We start from the raw sequence: 18,106 nt of genomic DNA, 5'->3' as shown, positions 1-18,106 counted from the left end.
GCAGCACTAATCATACTTTCTATGGCAAAATGAACCCCCTCATTTTGTTCCTTTGCAAATAAAATGTTTTAAGTGTTACCACTGCATTCCAATCAAGATGACTTCAGGTTTGCCATACTTTTGTCATAGGTAAGACTGTTAGCTCCCTAGTTGTTCTTTAGAACACTCTGGGACATTCTGTCATTGGGCTATACTTGGGCTACATCTGGGTGATATTTGTGCTACATTTGGGCTCTTTTGTCTCTGGTGGCCCTCTTGGGAGACTTATTTGTTATGAAGTTTCCTAATTTCCTCATTTACTACAGTCTCCTCAGTAGAAAATACCTTCAGTTTTTTACTTTGATTCCATCAAGAAGGCATTCAGATGTGTCACACGTTTGCCATAAAGTCAGAATGGTAGCATTCTAGTTGCTTATTAGATCACTGTAGTAAAGCTATTGCTCACCCAGGAAATTTTGCTGCTGGTATTGAAAGTGCATGTTTCAGTCAGTCTGCAATTTTTCTTTCTGCAGCACTAATCATACTTTCTATGGCAAAATGAACCCCCTTATGTTGTTCCTTTTTAAATTAAAAGTTTTAAGAGTTACTACTTTATTCCAATCAAGATGGCTTCAGGTGTGCAATTCGTTTGTATAAGTAGGACTGTTAGTGCTCTAGTTGTTCTTTAGAACAATCTGGGAAGCTGCAGTAGAGCACAAAGTAATCAACTGACAGTCTCTGCCCTTGTTGGATGTACATGTTTTACTGAGAATGTCAGATTTCATTCTCACATGACTGAGAAAGATAATGTGAAGTTACAGAAAGTATGCTCTCAGTTTAGCTTATAGATCACCTTCAAAACCTCTGTGGGAAAAGCACGAGAACATAGTTTTCTCTCAAACATGAATTATGATATCCCAGTAGAAGGCTTTTTCACATGGTAAAATCACCTTAGAACACACCACAATTCCTAAAATGAGTATGGTACCATCAACAAATGATTTATAATGTAACTAAAGTCGTAAAACCTTCTATTAACTGCAATGCTTTTTAATGAGGTGCTATCATGTATATTGGTCCCAGAATGGCTGCCAACACTTCTTGGATGAAGTGCTGACAGCCAATCAGATCTCAAGATGAGATGTGTGGTTAGGCTCCGCCCAGATATATATATTTCTTTTTCCATTAATATTTAAAAAACTACTGAATGGATTTACACCATTTAACAAAAAGGGCTCTTTCTGAACCAAGGGCTATCTTTTGGCCAAATTTGGTGCAATTCCATTCAGCAGTTCGGACTGTAGCCGTGTCTAAAGTTTCCGATGGAAAATTGAATAGAGAAAACACGTTTTGAGATCCCCCTTTTTTCTCGGCCCCCACTTGCTGAATCATCCCAAAACGTTCAAGATAGGAGCGGACCGAAGCGGGTCATAAATTTTAAAATTTCACGAAGATTCGTCAATCGGCACCAAAGTTATTGGGAATAGAATGTTGCGATTTTCCTATGGTAACTAGGTCCTAACTATAACTACCTACTGGCGAATGCCAGTAGGTAGTATATATTATATGTAATTTGTTTCTATTGTTTTTACACACAAAGGACACAGCACTCTGGAGTGAAGATTATTCAAATGAGTTTATTGACACAACTCAACCAACGTATTTCAGCCCTCTCACGGCTTTGCTCACGGTTAGTGAGTCATTCCTATATTGCACTATTTAAAACCAGCTGGCCTCAATGTGGCTTTCTGGGACATGTAGTGCGTTACATTCAACAATACACTATTTACAGAAAGGAAAAATAACTGTTATTGTTATTTTCAATAGAGGACAATTTGTCCTTCGAGGCATACTTATATTATCTCATGATATAGTATCCTGCAACATTATAATTTCACCAATTCAATACTTCATTAATTTGTATGATGTTTAGGCAAAATGTACTGAATTTCTGAGTTTAGTACTCAGCATTTACTTTTTTAGAAGCATATTCTACTGATTTTTTTAACGGCAGATAGTATCCTGTAATTTTTTACCGAGCAGTGATGTCTTGGCATTTCGGAGATAATTACAGTAAAATTCTAAGTATTTTATTTAATGTTCATTCCAAATGTGTATAAAGCTCTTTATCATTGTTCATCCCCCTCAGGATCTTTGTTTTAAGTCTGACAATATAACGTGATTCCATCTGACATAGTTTTTTAATTCTGTTCCCACCACGTTCATCCAATGTGATCACCTTGATGCCATAGTAGTACATTGCTCTCCAGTCTCCTTTTTGGCATAATATTATATGTTTGACAGTTGCATATGAGAGATCTTTGTTCTTAACCGCTCTGATGTGCTCCAGAATGTGCTTCCGCAAGGTTCAGTTTGTGCTGCCGATGTATTTACTGCCACAGTTGCATTCAATAATATATATTACATATTGTGAGGTGCACGTAATTTTTGGGTTTAGGATAATCGTGTTTCCGTTGGGTTCCACAATGGTTTTTTTGTTTTTACCAATCTTACATGCCTTGCATGCATTGAATTTTGTAAAGCCATTTTGTTGTTCCATTAGCCAGTTGGTGTCTAATCGCTGTTTGAAATGACTTTTTACCAGCATGTCTTTTAGAGATTTTGTTTTCCTAGAAATCACAGTTGGTTTTGGTCCAATAAGTTGTACTATATCAGGATCTTTTTCAACTAAGTGCCAATATTGTTTGATCTTTTCCATCATCTTTCCACTTTCTTTACTATATGTAGGTATGAAGCCGTTTGAAGGCTGAAACGCATATGCCGAGCGTTTCAAAGAAAGAATCTCTTTGCACATGGAAAACCATTAAAGCCATTTATTTGTTCCCCGGAGTTCTGTCGCGCTGTCTACTTACTTGGAAGAGAGCATGAACTGTATATATATAGTAGAAGCTCTGGATGATCTTGAAAGAGATGAGACACTAGATGTGCAACACTTGGATACTGCTCAGAGGGCAGAGATGCAAGGGATCGACCAAGAGAGAGAGGAGAGCAACTTCAAACCTCCTTCCGTATTCGTTCCCCAGTCTCCGTGGGACGCTGTGGATGCGTTTAGCGAAGCCATGATCAATGACCTTATGAGATACCGCAAGTCTGACCATACCAATCACAACTTCAACATCACTGAACAGCAATATGAGGCATTACTGAAGCTAAAAAAAGACACTAACATTGTGGTGAAACCTTCTGATAAAGGTGGGAACGTTGTTCTTATGAGCAGGGATTACTACAAGAACGAGGCATTGAGACAGCTCTCGGATGTTAACTTCTATACTAAGTGTACCATGAATACATACCAACAAAGCATAGAAGAATATGATATTCTTATCAAAAAATGGTACGATCTGCAGATGCTGGGTAAAGATGAACACTTATTCCTACGAATTAACTGTCCAATGATTCCCACCTTTTACCATCTACCCAAGCTGCACAAAAGCAAAGAGAGTCCACCTGGACGCCCCATTATCTCCTCAATTGGCAGCTTGACGGAGAATATGTCACGCTTCATTGACAATACCCTTTTCCCTTTGGTGTTAAATCTAAAATCATACCTCAGGGATACAAAGGATTTCCTGACGAAAATACAAGATCTACAGTGGAATCCAGGATATCTGCTTGTGGTGCTTGACATCACAAGCTTATATACAATTATTGAACACCAACAGGGCTTGAAAGCAATAAGACATGCTTTAGAACAGCGCCAGATGCGCTTCGCAAGACACAATCTCATGATATTGGAATTTGTTGAATTCTGTCTATACAACAATGTATTCCTGTTCGAAGAACAATTGTATGTACAAAAGTCAGGGACGGCGATGGGTACTTGCTTCGCTCCCAGCTACGCGAACCTTTTCGTGGGCTGGTGGGAGGAGCAAGTACCCAGGAGCTGTAAGGTTGGACAGGAGGTGGGTTCCATAGTGTGTTGGCATCGATATATCGATGACCTTTTCATCGTTTGGGACGGCAGTGTTACAACAGCCACCGAATACATTAAACTGCTCAACAATAACACTCTCAACTTACACTTTTCAGGTTCCATTTCTCCTGTGGCAGCGGAGTATTTGGACCTGAAGGTGTTTGTTGAAGATGGGCAACTGCACACTAGCCTGTTTAGAAAAGCAACGGCTGGCAATTCCACCCTTTTTGCCAGCAGCAGTCACCCACCGCAACTTGTCAATAGCATACCCTACGGTGAGCTATTGAGAATCCGTAGAAACTGTTCTAGAGATTGTGATTTCGAGGCGGCTGCCTCCGAATGCATATCCCGCTTTATGGTGAGGGGATATGGTGAAGAACTTCTACATGACACGCTGAAAAGGGTAAAAAAGAAATCAAGAGGGAGTTTACTCACTGCCAGACCAGATGGATCTGGCCGTGAAAGAAACACAACCACCACCATCAATAAATCTAGGTTGATTACTCCTTATTCCACAGGAGCTAATGACTTGAAAAGGATGCTTAAAAAGAACTGGCATATTTTGCAAACGGACACTGTATTAAAGGATGATCTCCCACCCAACCCATTAGTTACATTCAGCAAAGCCAGGTCTGTGGGTGACATACTCGTCAGGAGCCATCTGGAAAAACCTCCCCCTAGGGCAAATACCTTGAAAGACCAGAAAGGATTTTTTCCCTGTGGGAGATGCAAGGCTTGTGCGAGCAGTAAGAGAGTTCTCTCGTACACTATACCAGATACAGGAAGGAGTATACCCATTAGAAAATTCATCACCTGTAGCACACCATATGCTGTTTACTGTTTACTCTGCCCGTGTGGCCTCCGCTACATAGGCAGCACTATTAAAGAACTGAAGCTAAGGGTTATGGAGCACTTGAGGGCCATCGACAAGGCAGACCCCAGTTACCCAGTGGCTCGCCACTTTGCGGAGGTCCATGGACGAGACCGAAAATTACTACAATATTTCGGTCTTGACACCATACCACCTAATGTGAGGGGCGGAGATCGCCTTAGACGACTCCGTAGACTTGAATCAAGGTTTATAATAGACCTTTCCACAAAGTACCCCAGGGGATTAAACGCAGGGGAGGAGATGGCTTTTCATCTGGGTAAATGAAATAGGAATACAGTGTACCACCATTGGCCCGTAACGTCCATATTACTTCCCCATCTGCAAGAATTACCTGAGGGGTATAGTAGTAAGAACTTTGGACAAATCGAATGGCCTATAATTGATTTCTATATATAGCTGTAATGCGATGTTGAATCCGATGATCACTGAAGTGGATTGCTGTTTGTTTTTGTTTTTGTTTTGTGAAGGCATTTATACTTGTTTATTTAGCACATACCTTTGCATATCATTGCCGTTCAATTGGCAGACAACTCACTAGATAGAATCATGATTTATTGCTGAATGGACCTCGATCATTCTTCTTGGGTTTTTCCCCCAACTTAGAACCTTTACATGTCTTAGCACTTAACATGATGTGTTCTGAGGATCTTGGAATTTTATATCTTTTATATAATCATTGATGAACTGAGATTCAAACATTGTGAGTTGTACTGCTTTGTGACTTATATGGCAAGAGCATATGATGATTGTCTGCAGACATTGGTGGACCATTGTTTACTAGATAGAGGACCCTAGCCGATCCACGGCTTTATTTTTGCTGTTTATATCAAAAACTTATGATTTACTGTTTATACCCACTACCTGTTTGGATTTGCCCATCTATGGGCTTTATTGTCCAATCTGTAATAACTCTTTGGTTGTACATTTCACACTTTAAGATGGCGCCCATAGTGTCCATAGTGGGGTTGTCCTCTGTCTATCTCTATGCACAGAGCAAAAAAGTGATAATGGTGTTTTTATTCCATCAACAAGTAAAAAATCATTGTTACCACACTGACGAAGGCTACACGCCGAAACGCGTCTGTGGAGAGTGCCTACCTGAAATAAACTTGCATGTCTGAAAAGTACCTCTCGAGTGCTGTCGTCTTCTTTTGAAGGAAAAGAGGAATTGGAGCGTTATATATATATATATATATATATATATATATATATATATATATATATATATATATATATATATATATACACACAACTTTACATAAAATGTATACATATATATGGATATGTATGGTTTTATATATTTCAAGTACAAAAATAACAGGGATGATACTCTTACAATCGGATCAGGGACAGGGTACTTGCATATAGAAAACAAAAAGGACCCTACTTGCAACTACTTTGCTAATAAGTTTCTACTCGTTGTTGATGTAAAGAGTGAGACAAACAAATCTGTACAGTCATAAAGTATATAACAATAATAGGTCAGCATAACACAAAAATTAAAGCATATAAAAATTTATTTACAAATAGATTTTCAAGGAAAAATTTAAAAACATTTCATATTGAAAACCAATTACAATATCACAAGGAAAATAGTCACAATCTCACTAGAAAACAGAGTAGTCGACGCTGCGTTTCGGTGTGTGGTTAATTGTACACCTTCTTCAGGACAGTTTTCTAAACAACAAAAACATTATATTAATATCAATCTCATGTGTTACTGACTTAATATATAATTAACTAGGACAACTGTGATTTAAACTTTATTATTATGTCATCAATTGGGCTATCAAAACATTGTTGCAGCAGGATTCTTATTCAGGTTTTTCTCCTACCAATCTTAAGAATCCTTGGTCGACTGGGCCGTCTGGTCTGCTAAGAAGTGTGAAGGGAAGAATCACAGGGTCATGATAACTTTAGAAACAACCAATTCAATCCAACGCAAGAACCATTGACTACTGAATAAAGTTTTTGGAGTTTTATTACAAAACCAAAAATATTTAAACATACAGACACCTCAGTAAGAGGTTGAGAAAATATACGGGCACTAATACAAACATAATCGTACGCAAAAGTCTCATTCGACTTAAGATGATGATCAAAGTAATCTCTAAAAGCATTAGACAGATGACAACAGTCCCTGCTTGAAGCTTTGACTGCATTCGTTCAAAGGAAAAAAGAAAGTTAGTCTGTCCCTACACTAACACTAAAGTGGCATCGCTACTTAACATCCCTCCCAGGCAAGAGAATAAGGTGTCAGCAGTGAAGACTTCTTTAGAAGTACACTCACTTTCCATAGCTAAGTAGCCTAAGCTTCTGAGCTTGTTCTTAGATGCTCCTTCTATCCTCCTGCCCTGCTCCCGCTAAATCTAAGATCTGACTCTAATCCCTCAAGACACTTTCCCTAATAAAAAATCCCAAAACGTTAAACACGCCCTAACCACACCTCTTCGGCAGGTCTTCAGGCTGTGCTTTTCCACCGAAACTTCAGTTCCATCCAAAAGCCCGTTGGTGTGTCCTTGGGTCCTAGGCACCCTCTCCACCAAAAGTATCTTCTTCATATTCCAATACCTTCCCACATCTCTTGCTCCTACCATCCTAACTCCTAAAACAAAGAGTTATTCTGTCTAACTAGACATGTGTCCTTGCACCTGCAACAGAAAGCTTGTGAACAAATTGGCCTTGTACACACACAGATCTGCAATGTAAAATTCGACTAAGAAAGGAGCCGTCCGAAGGAAAAATACATTTTCAGGCCTACAGTCTCTCGACAAGCTAAGAACCACAGTTAGGCATCTTACTAATGCCTTCATACAGTTAGACCTTTACACATTTTAAACACATTTCTAACTACATTATAACGTTAGATTCAAAATCATGTTAATGCATTACAATTTCACTCATGAGTAAACAACTTACACGTGCAACTATTAGCATGGTGCACGTTTAACCTAATACAACATCTTATACATGTAGCAATAATTTCTACATTACTTAAGGCACTTTCTCATGTTAACACTACATTAGTTTCCAAACGATATGAACACTCCTTACTAAAACATAATTTTGGTTAATTACTAAGCTTCACATTAGTACAATACTCTAAATATGCAGGTGCTGACTACCCATGATTATGACCCACCCCTACAATTTTCAGAATAGCAAGGCGCTCTATCAACATTTAAACGTATTAATCACCCCATAAAGTGAACAATATTTCCCCACTAAAATTCACATAGTAGTTCAAGCAATGCCCATCATATATTTGTTATTCTCACACCTGACAACCAACATGTTGTTACTAAGAACATACCTAAAAGTTAATACATTGCTAGTGTTCAAATTCACCAGTTTTATGAAGAGTTTAACCACGCATATACTTTTACAAAACATGCTTTTACATCAAAATTTGTTGTAAAGGCTTGTGTTGTTAAGTTCTATGCATGATTAAAGTTTGCGTTGTAAGGGTTCATTACAGCCAGTTTCTGGATGGTCATCGGTTAATGACGTGGTGCCCCTCTATATGTTCTATGGCTAGATCACTTACAACCTGAGAGAATGGACTCCAAAGGATGTAGGGGTGTCCTGCTCATGCAGGGGCACCCTCACACTTAGAACCAAGCAATGTGCCTTCAGGATTGAAAAGGCCTGCTGTAGGCATGACTTATAGGCTTTAAGTATAGTGACCCTAGATCAGAGGTATTCAAACTTTTCCAGGTTGAACCCCCCCAGCTGAATTCCCCCAGATGTTGGGCCCCCCCACCACCCGACCGAAACCTCGGGAATCCGGCACACCACATGATCGACTGCAACGCGCACACCACGGGCCATATCCGGCAAACAATGCTCAACACAACAAGAGTGCCTAGCAAACTACAGGCCTGTGAGTGGGTGTGGCAAAACGACAGAGGTGTACCATACAGCTCAAAACACAATCCTCCAAGGCAAAGGAAGTCATCACAACCCTCTCCATCCATCATGTACACCTTGTCATCCACCAACTCCCACACCATTCATTCCGTCCCTCCATCTGTGCCCCATCCACATCCAAACCCCTTCAGCCACTTGCAAACCCATCCACCATCCATCCCTCCATCCATCATCTCACCCATCCATCCCTCCATCCACCCCTTCACCCATCCATCCATCATCCATCCATCCCTTCACCCAATCCATCCCCTCACCAATCCATCCACTCGTCCACCCATCCATCCACCCGCTCATCCATCCAACCACTCACCCCTTCACCCAAGCTATCCTCCCACTCATCCATCCACTCCTCCATTCATCCATCCACTCTTCCACCCGTCCATCCACTCCTCCACCCATCCATCCACTCACTCATCCATCCAACCACCCACCCTCTCACCCATCCAGCCATCCCCCCACCCATTCATCCATCCACCCAGTCACTCATCCGTCCACCCACTCAACCCCCCACTCATCCATCCACCCACCCATCCCCTCACTCATGCATGCACTCTCTGACCCATCCATCTCCATGCTCCTCTCCTCACCCATCCATGCACACACCTGCCCATCCACTCTGCCAATCATTCATCCATGTCCTCACTCATCCATCCATCCATCCTCCCTCTCTCTCTCCATTCCCCCCTCACCCAGCCACCCATCCCTCCATCCACCCTTCACCCATCCACCCACTCATCCATCCACTCATCCACTCATGAATCCATCCATTGACCTCTCACCCACCCCTTCACTCCTCCACCCATCCCCCTGTCCATCCACCCTCCTCAATCACCCATCCATTCCCACATCCACCCCTTTACTCATCCATCCATCCATTCATTCATATCTTCACCCATCAAGACATCAATCCATCCATCACCTCTCTCATCCATCCACCCACCGACTCGTCCATCATCCACCCCCCCATGGATCCATCCACCATTTCACTGATCCATCCATCCCTCCGCCCATCCATCTACCCTTCCAACCATACACACATCCATCCACTCCCATCCATCCCTCCACTCATGCATCCATCCTCTCTCCCACCATCCATCCACCCCTTCACCCATCCATCCATCCCCTCACTCATCCATCCACCCCCCACCCATACATCCACCATGTCACCCACACATCCACCATTCCAACCATCACTCCACCCATACATCCACCACTCCACCCATACATCTATTCACCCACATGGCAACATAACGGACGTCTGGTGGCCGGCTCCACCCGACATCCCTCACACATTTGATGATTCAAATTCGAATCTGAAGACCAACATCCCTGAACACAGACACTTCGGTGCCCCACACAAAGATCCTCATGAGTTGATGACCGCAGACCAGAGTGGATGCTTAAATATTGCTTCATAAACCTTCTAGCTTTTCCATGAAATTTGTTATATAAAATGCATCATTTTCACCACTTTTTTCAAAATGTTCTCTGTGGGAGAAAACCCCTGAACCCTTCTTATGTTAGTCGGGATTGGTCACTTTGTTTCCTCACTACATAAAAACTCAGCCTCAACTTTTACGCCCCACCACTTTAAAACAACATCAGCCACCAATCTATTTCTTCGTGGCTCTTTTGGAAATGCAAGAAGTGCTTGATGCTCACTTGACCTCTGCTCTGCCTGTGTTTGGCTCTTTTGGTGAGCAGCTCGAGAAATCTTAAACCCTGGACATTGTGAACTATACAACTCAGCTTCGCCCGGGCACAGAAAATCAACTAAATACAAAGGGTGGGAAGAGCTAACTCTCGCAGGAGGGGACCAATTCACGGAGTCGACAGCTTCAGCTGCAGTGGGAGGCAAGGGGTCTCCTCTGCTAAAGCTGAAAGCATGTCTGTTTGTTTGCTTTCGGTTTTAGCAGAGGAGACTCCTTGCCTGCACTGCAGCCCAAGCGACTCCATGAATTGGCCCCCTCCTGGGAGAATCACCCAGACAAAGGAACGGGCACAAAGGGAAGATCGGAGTGGAGAGTGCGCCCCCCCCCCCTAGGATGGTGCCGCACCCCCCCAGGGGGGCGCGCCTCACAGTTTGAAGAACCCTGCCCTAGATATAGGGAAACCTATATCTTTCGTAAGTGTTGCTAGTACTAGCTTACACAGGTTGCAATAACAGGTCTGTAGTGATAGTTTGAATGGTCTCCCATTGCATAATGCATGTTTCATTCTATGAGGGACTTTTGGGGTACCTATACCGTGGGTACCGTAGTACCATATATGAGGCACTTATGGGGTACCCAAGTATCCAATCTGGGATGTACCTAAGTACTTACCATAATACTTTTAGGGGAGAGAGCAGAGAGATTGTGGTGCTGATTAGCAGGATCCCAGTCAGGTAAGTCAGAAACAGCATTATATCAAGCAAAAAGTGGGGATAACCATAGAAGCAGATCTTTCTTTCCTACACTCATTATTAACCCAGTTTCTAATGAGCCATATCTGAGAACTTTGATTCTGAGCCTGAAGGCATTGCTGGTTTCTGTTAGTGGAAGTTAGCTTGCCCCACAACATTGAATCGTCACCAGCCGCAACTGCCTGTCCACCTCGGTAGCCGATTGAGTCCCCCAGGCAAAATTTAGGTCCCAGACGGCTGGGCTTGCCATAGAATTACCATCAACAGAATCTGAGAAGGACTCAGAGCGCAGACGGATGTACACTGAGGCCAGTCCACTCCACAGTAAACCCAGCTGGCCCGACACAGTGACTGGTAAGAAGTTAAAGTTCCCAAGAAGTGTTGTACAATTTCTAAAGAATCTCTGCTACCTCCAGAAAAGTAATCCAAGTCAGCATGCAGCCCATGCTTACATTTCACGTGTTCAACTTAATTTTCTAATCCAAAAGGCTATTTTCTTTTGCCAAATGTGTTGTTTCTGAACTTGGTTTTAAAGCAACAAACAGTCCGTTCTGTGACCTTTGTGGTTTCTGGATGTTTTACTGAGTTCAGGCCCTATAGGCCCTGCGCATTGGAATAACATAAACAGCAGTGTAGACGTAGAAGTGCGGCCTTCCAGGTCTCTACTGACTATGCTAAACTTAATTGGGTTTGTACCAACTAGCTCAGAAGACAATGGAAACATTCTTGACTGAATAGGAAGTGATCAGCTTCCCTGGTACAGACAAGAAGGGATTCAGTTTTCCAACAACCGCATAAACATGACAACTTTGCTCCTTAGAATAAGAGTCAATCTCTAGAGTCGGGCGAAACAATAGACAGTTATTTTACTCAGTCAGTTGTGCAGATTACTTTCACCAAGATGCAGAGAATAGAGAGACGGGCATTTTCAATAAAAAGGTATTATTTATTGAACAGTCTTTCTTCTCATGCAAGAGAAATGAATTGCCACAATTGCAAGACTTGTTATTATAAAAAGTGCTTACAGTAAAATGAGGATTGCGAAATAATACTGTAAAAGCATTGATATGGTTTCTTAGCCATACAATGGTTAAAATGAATAAAATATATACATTCATATATACATTTGACTAATGTACTCAACTGGTCTTTCTAACTACGCCTACCCCAGTGTACCTGACCTAAGCCTAATACTTGGGAGGGAGTAAGTAAGTAGCAGTTTTAGTTAAGTTGGTTTTGCCAAGGTTTGCTTCAAGAATTCTCTCTAAGGGTTTAGTCAACACCATACCTCTGAAATAGAATGTTGGAGGTCTTGTATCTCCTTCCAGGACTCGATATCCCAGTCACTTGCAAGAGTAGGCTGGAAACGCCAGAGCTGGATTTTCTCGGCAGGAGAAAAGACAGCGTCTCTCTCAGCGCGTCAAGGAGGAGGAGGGGCAGCGTCCGTGGGCTGCTTGCATCTGCTGGGCTCTGCAAGGGACAGCTGTTCTGCTCCTGTATTCACCACACCATCGCTATCATCGATGTCGTCGCGCTTGCTTAAGGCAACGTTGGTAATATTTATACCTGAAAGGTGCCTTGTTTGACGTACGTTTTTGGACATAAGACGTTAATAAAGATGCCACTAGGAAGTGATCGTCTCTCAATGCTCATTAGAGTTCTATTACTAATCAAAACATAGCAAGCAGGGCTTTCCCAGGTTGCTGAGTTTTATCTTGTTGAAGAACTCGGAGTGTAATCTAGGAATCTAAGATAGTGGCTTCTGCTGTGTCATCTGCTGTAATGAGCTGCAGAGGAAGAGATTCTGAAATGTGGCCCTGATCGTTTTAGGCCAGAGACGAGTTTCTGAAATATTGCTCTTGATCGTTTATGCCATTATAGGGGTATGAATGGATTATAGCCGTATAGGGGCATCAGGTCACAGTATTGATCGGGGTCCTAGATTAGAACACAACAGTTGGTGTAAATTATGATAGGGCATGAGTGTGCCCTCCAGGCAGTATGAGTTTCTCAGCTTGCCGACCAGTGCATAATAATGGTAGACTTCCTGCTTGTCTAATTGTTTGTCTCTCTGAAGAGTGCGCAAACCGGTTAAATATTATCACTAAGTTTTTATTTGGAGGTGTGGGAAGGAGATACACAGCTGTTAAAATATTGAAAGCTCCAATGGAAAGAAAATGTGCTTATTTGTGAGGAAAGAGTGGCTCATGTGGGTGTTAGCGAGAGCATGGTGAAGGAGGGCTGAGGGTGACACGGGGAGATACTTGCAATGTATGACGTTACAACACAATTTTTTATCCTGACTTGCTCTTGGGGGTGTGTTGGAGTTTGGAACAGTATAATTTACTATTCCTACTCCAGCCTGTGCAACAGTAGGGAAGGTGTTGGAGCTAAATCCAACACCTTATACCCCCTACAGCAAGCCATTTCGTTGTAATGGCATGCGGGGCAAAAGCATGCGTTGTAATGCATGTGTTGTAATGGGTGTTTCCCGTAGAGGACTGCCTGAATGATAGAACATGACAGATTGAAACCCTTTGAAGGCCGCTTCCCTTTGACTGACATTAGTAATGTTTAAATCACAGGTCTGGCTTGTTTTAGGGGTATATTGCTTATTGTGTTATATGTCTGGATCCAATAATAGAACAATCACATGCATACAAATACTAGATATTGCTCTGATTTACTCACGAGGAACTGGGTCACTAGTTCAGCAGTAGAATGCCACTCATTCACACTCTAAAACCATAGAAATGTGGCACATAAGAAATCCAAAAACGTGGCACCTATGTCAATGTCACTCTCCTGGGGGTTGTTGTGCTGGAGCTGGTTTGACAGCGCTCCATGCCGTCGAGTCAGTTGACTGTAGTGACTCTGAGTACTCATGATTATTTATCAGCAGGCAGCTAAGATCATCCGCGCTGGGGCCTCCCACACCCTGTTTAGTACAGTCGGGTCCCACAGAGCCCTTCTATTTCGAAGGTCCCACGGGCCCTTCTATTTCTGGTGCTTTGAAGCAGTTTTAAGATCTTCTTAGAGTTTCTCTATAGGGTGACCAACCGTCCGTAAATTTCACGGACCGTCCGTAATTTGGACCTCACGTCCGTTGTCCGTGAAGGATCCCTTTTACGGACGCCTTTTGTCCATAATTTTGGCCATCACTGACAGCAGCACTGCTCCTCTGCTAGAGGCCTCACCACCCCCTTCCGCCTCGCGCTCCTCCTGGAGCACAAGAGCAGCCTCACCCGCCCATTGAAATTCTATATGCGGCTGATTGCCACATACAGAATGACAATGTGGCAGTCTGGGAGTGTTAACACATGTGGCGGCCTCCTCCTACCTTAGTGTACAGCAGGGCAATCTGCTAAAAAAAAGGTAAAATGCCCTTGCTGCAACGTGAAAAAAACCGTTTAATTAAAGAAACCTGAAAAACAAGTTAAAAAGAAGAGGTTATCGTTCTTTTACTGTCCCATCATTTTAGAGTGAGGTATTTTCAATATTTTATTCAACAGAGCCCTGGTTACTGCTTTTTCATTTTAAGCAACTAACACCCATTGACAAAGCTAATAGTCCTGGCTTCTTGTTGGTGTAATGATACTTGCTGTATTATACATCTGGATGCAATGACAGAAACAACATAATACCAGTCGGGCGGAAGACTATGCTAAGCGCAGATTTTTTGCCTAGGTGTTTTAAATCACTCCCTTAATTACATCGAACACACACTTTGAAGAGACTCCCATGTTTTTTTACACCACTTAAAGCCGTGGAAACAACACCATGTCACAGTCACCTCACATCCTGGCACTGTGCATCATGCATGACTCATGACTTCTACGTTTTCAGATTGCCTATGTGCAGGGGCATAATGAACCCTCCCCCACCCCTTTCTTTAGGAACTACAGCGAGGTGAAGTTCTTGATAGGCCTCTTCTGTCTGCGACTCTGCAGACAAAGGCTCAGCTCATAACGTTAAAAGGTGGGAAAGTTAATAAGTAAAGGAATGTGTGAATGGCTGGATGGATTACTGAAAGGAAAGGATGAATGGATGAATGAAAGGGTGAATGGATAGGTAATGAAAGAAAGGATGGGTGGATGAGTGAATGAGTGGAAGTATGGATGCGAAAAGGTAAATAGATGGATGTATGGTTGGAAGGGTAGATGATGGGCAAGTGAATGGGTGTATGGATGAGTAAGTGAATGGACGGGTGAAAGGGTAAATGGCTGGACGGGTGAGTGAATAGATGGATGGGTGGAAGAGTGGATGGATGACTGGGTGGGGTGAAAGCATGGGTAGATGAATGATGGATGAGTGAAAGGGTGGATGAAGGGATGGATGGGTGAAATAATGGATGGAAGGATATATGGTGGATAGGTTTGCAAATGGTTGAATATGTTTGGATATAAATGGGCACACAGATGGAAGGACAGAATGAATGGTGAAAGACTGAATGATGGATGAAAGAATGATTACACCTTGTAGCACCCATTATCTTAAGTAACATTTCCTATACAATGACTGTCACGTTAATATGAGTCATTGTCTCTATATAATGTGTGCGTGATGTAACGTACTCCGACACCCTGCCCTACATACTTGGGATGAGTAACACTATAAAAGAAATTAAATACACATGAGAGACGGTCTAAGTGAAGATGAGGGGAACCAATGGAGGGTGGTAGCAAGGCGGACTGGCGGGACCGGGCATTGGGTGTTTCACTGGGAGGCAGAAAGGGGGGGGGAGAGCGTTTTCGTTACTGGGGGCTGTCACTGCAAAGTTCCTTGTATATCCAGTAGTTTTCAATCAACAATAAAAGCGGCCTCACTTATATTCAGGTGTGGTTCACCATTGTCTGGTGACTAATGTACCTGCTGGAGTGAGATGCAAATTTTGAATCGTCTAAGGTATCAAGCTGCTGCCATACTGAAAAACTGTTTCAACAAAACAAGGGAACCCTTAAGGTATAGCATAGGGACCTTGGGCATTACATATTACAAAGAACAATGGTCCCTATATGACAGTGGTATACAAAGAAAAAAGACCATATACTTAATAAGTAGTATGTCTTCTGTCCGTCCGGACAGGATTTTTATTTTTCATTAAATGCAAAATAAAGTGTTTCTTAGAAAGAATGTCAAACGGGCACAGCCGTGACCCTCAACATACAAGACATAACAACAAAGAAACAGTGTAAACAAGGCAAGAAAATCAGTCTGCACACTTGTACCTCAGTAAAGCAGACATAAAGTGTAGAAAAAAGCACTCCATTGCAGTATTAAGTTTTACATAAATAGTTTGCATATGGGGTTAAAAGTCGACGACGTTTCGATGCCTATAAAAATAAAGGCATCATCATCAGGACAAGAGTTGACATTATTGTTGTCTTGAACATGAGTAATTTTTAAAGCCTTTTCGTTACATTTAGTCGCAACAATGTGGCTATCCGTAGGATGTTCTACGTGGAGACTGCTATATCAAGTTATCTGATGGGTCGGGTATAAACCTCGACTGTAGTTCCTTCGGAATCTTAATTAACCGGGCGGGTGATCATGACTCGGACGAAACAATGCCGCAAGGAGCACAATGGCTACTGCATAAGTGCAACAGCACTGCTGCGGGTATGGCAATCCGGATTTGTCCCGAAGTTTTGTCCTGAATTTTGACCCTTTGTCCTGAATTTTTGTCCTGAATTTTGTCCCTTTGTCCTGAATTTTTACATTCACGGTCCTGAATTTGCACCAATGCCAGTTGGTCACCCTATTTCTCTAGTTGCTCAAATGGGTGTCATTTCTGATATTTATAGGTTTCCCTCGTCTTCATTGCTTGAATTTGCTCACGAGAAAAGTGTCACTCATAGTCGTTGAATGTCACTCATAACTACACTGAGATTATGAAAATGTCACACATAAGCAATCTGAAAGCTTGTTAGCTATAAGCTAGCTGGCAACTTGGAAGCTATGAAAATGTGTTCCCTTTTGAAATCTCACCCCGATCCTCTCTTTGAACTGCGAGGAAACATTTTTAAAACATGCTGCGCTTTTCATTGCAATTCAGAAAAGGGGGTGGTGATGAACAGAGTGTCTGAATTAAGCAGACCACTCTTACCCAGTCCAAAGATCAGGGCTTGATCCATCACCGTTATTTATCTCACTGCACCATCCCAGTTCAGAACCTGGCTATATGCAAATCAGTCTGTCCCTGGCCCAGTGCATCATGGGAACAGGGCAGACTAAACTACCAAGCCAATTCTTCACCAGAAAGGAGACAAGCTACCGGGGACCGGTTTCTGGCATTTCAGCCGTCATCGTAGTCCCGGCTTGCTTGAATCCTGATGGTGCAGTGAGAAAGGGAATCATGTCTGAGTATACCCTGCCACACCTATAGTGGCCAAAAACGATTCAGAAAAGGGGGTGGTGATGAACAGAATGTCTGAATTAAGCAGACCACTCTTACCCAGTCCAAAGATCAGGGCTTGATCCATCACCGTTAATTATCTCACTGCACCATCCCAGTTCAGAACCTGGCTATATGCAAATCAGTCTGTCCCTGGCCCAGTGCATCATGGGAACAGGGCAGACTAAACTACCAAGCCAATTCTTCACCAGAAAGGAGACAAGCTACCGGGTATAAAAATGAAGGCATCATCATCAGGACAAGAGTTGACATTATTGTTGTCTTGAACATGAGTAATTTTTAAAGCCTTTTCGTTACATTTAGTCGTAACAATGTGGCTATCCGTAGGATGTTCTACATGGAGACTGCTATATCAAGTTAGTTCTAGGACACCCCCGCGCCGCACGGCCACCAGCTGCTGCGTGTGCCTCCTCGCCTATACTGCCTCGCTGCCCCGGCTGCCGCCGAGTGACCACACCCCCTGCCTTCGAGCAACGTGGTCCGTGGCCGCCCGACCTGCCCCTGTTGTATTTGTTGTTTTAGAACTGTGATTAGTCTCTGTATTGCCTGGTT

The sequence above is a fragment of the Lissotriton vulgaris genome, chromosome 1_1 (genome assembly GCF_964263255.1).
Source record: "Lissotriton vulgaris chromosome 1_1, aLisVul1.2, whole genome shotgun sequence".
In the NCBI taxonomy this organism is placed as follows: Eukaryota; Metazoa; Chordata; class Amphibia; order Caudata; family Salamandridae; genus Lissotriton; species Lissotriton vulgaris.
This window is presented reverse-complemented; position numbering follows the sequence as displayed.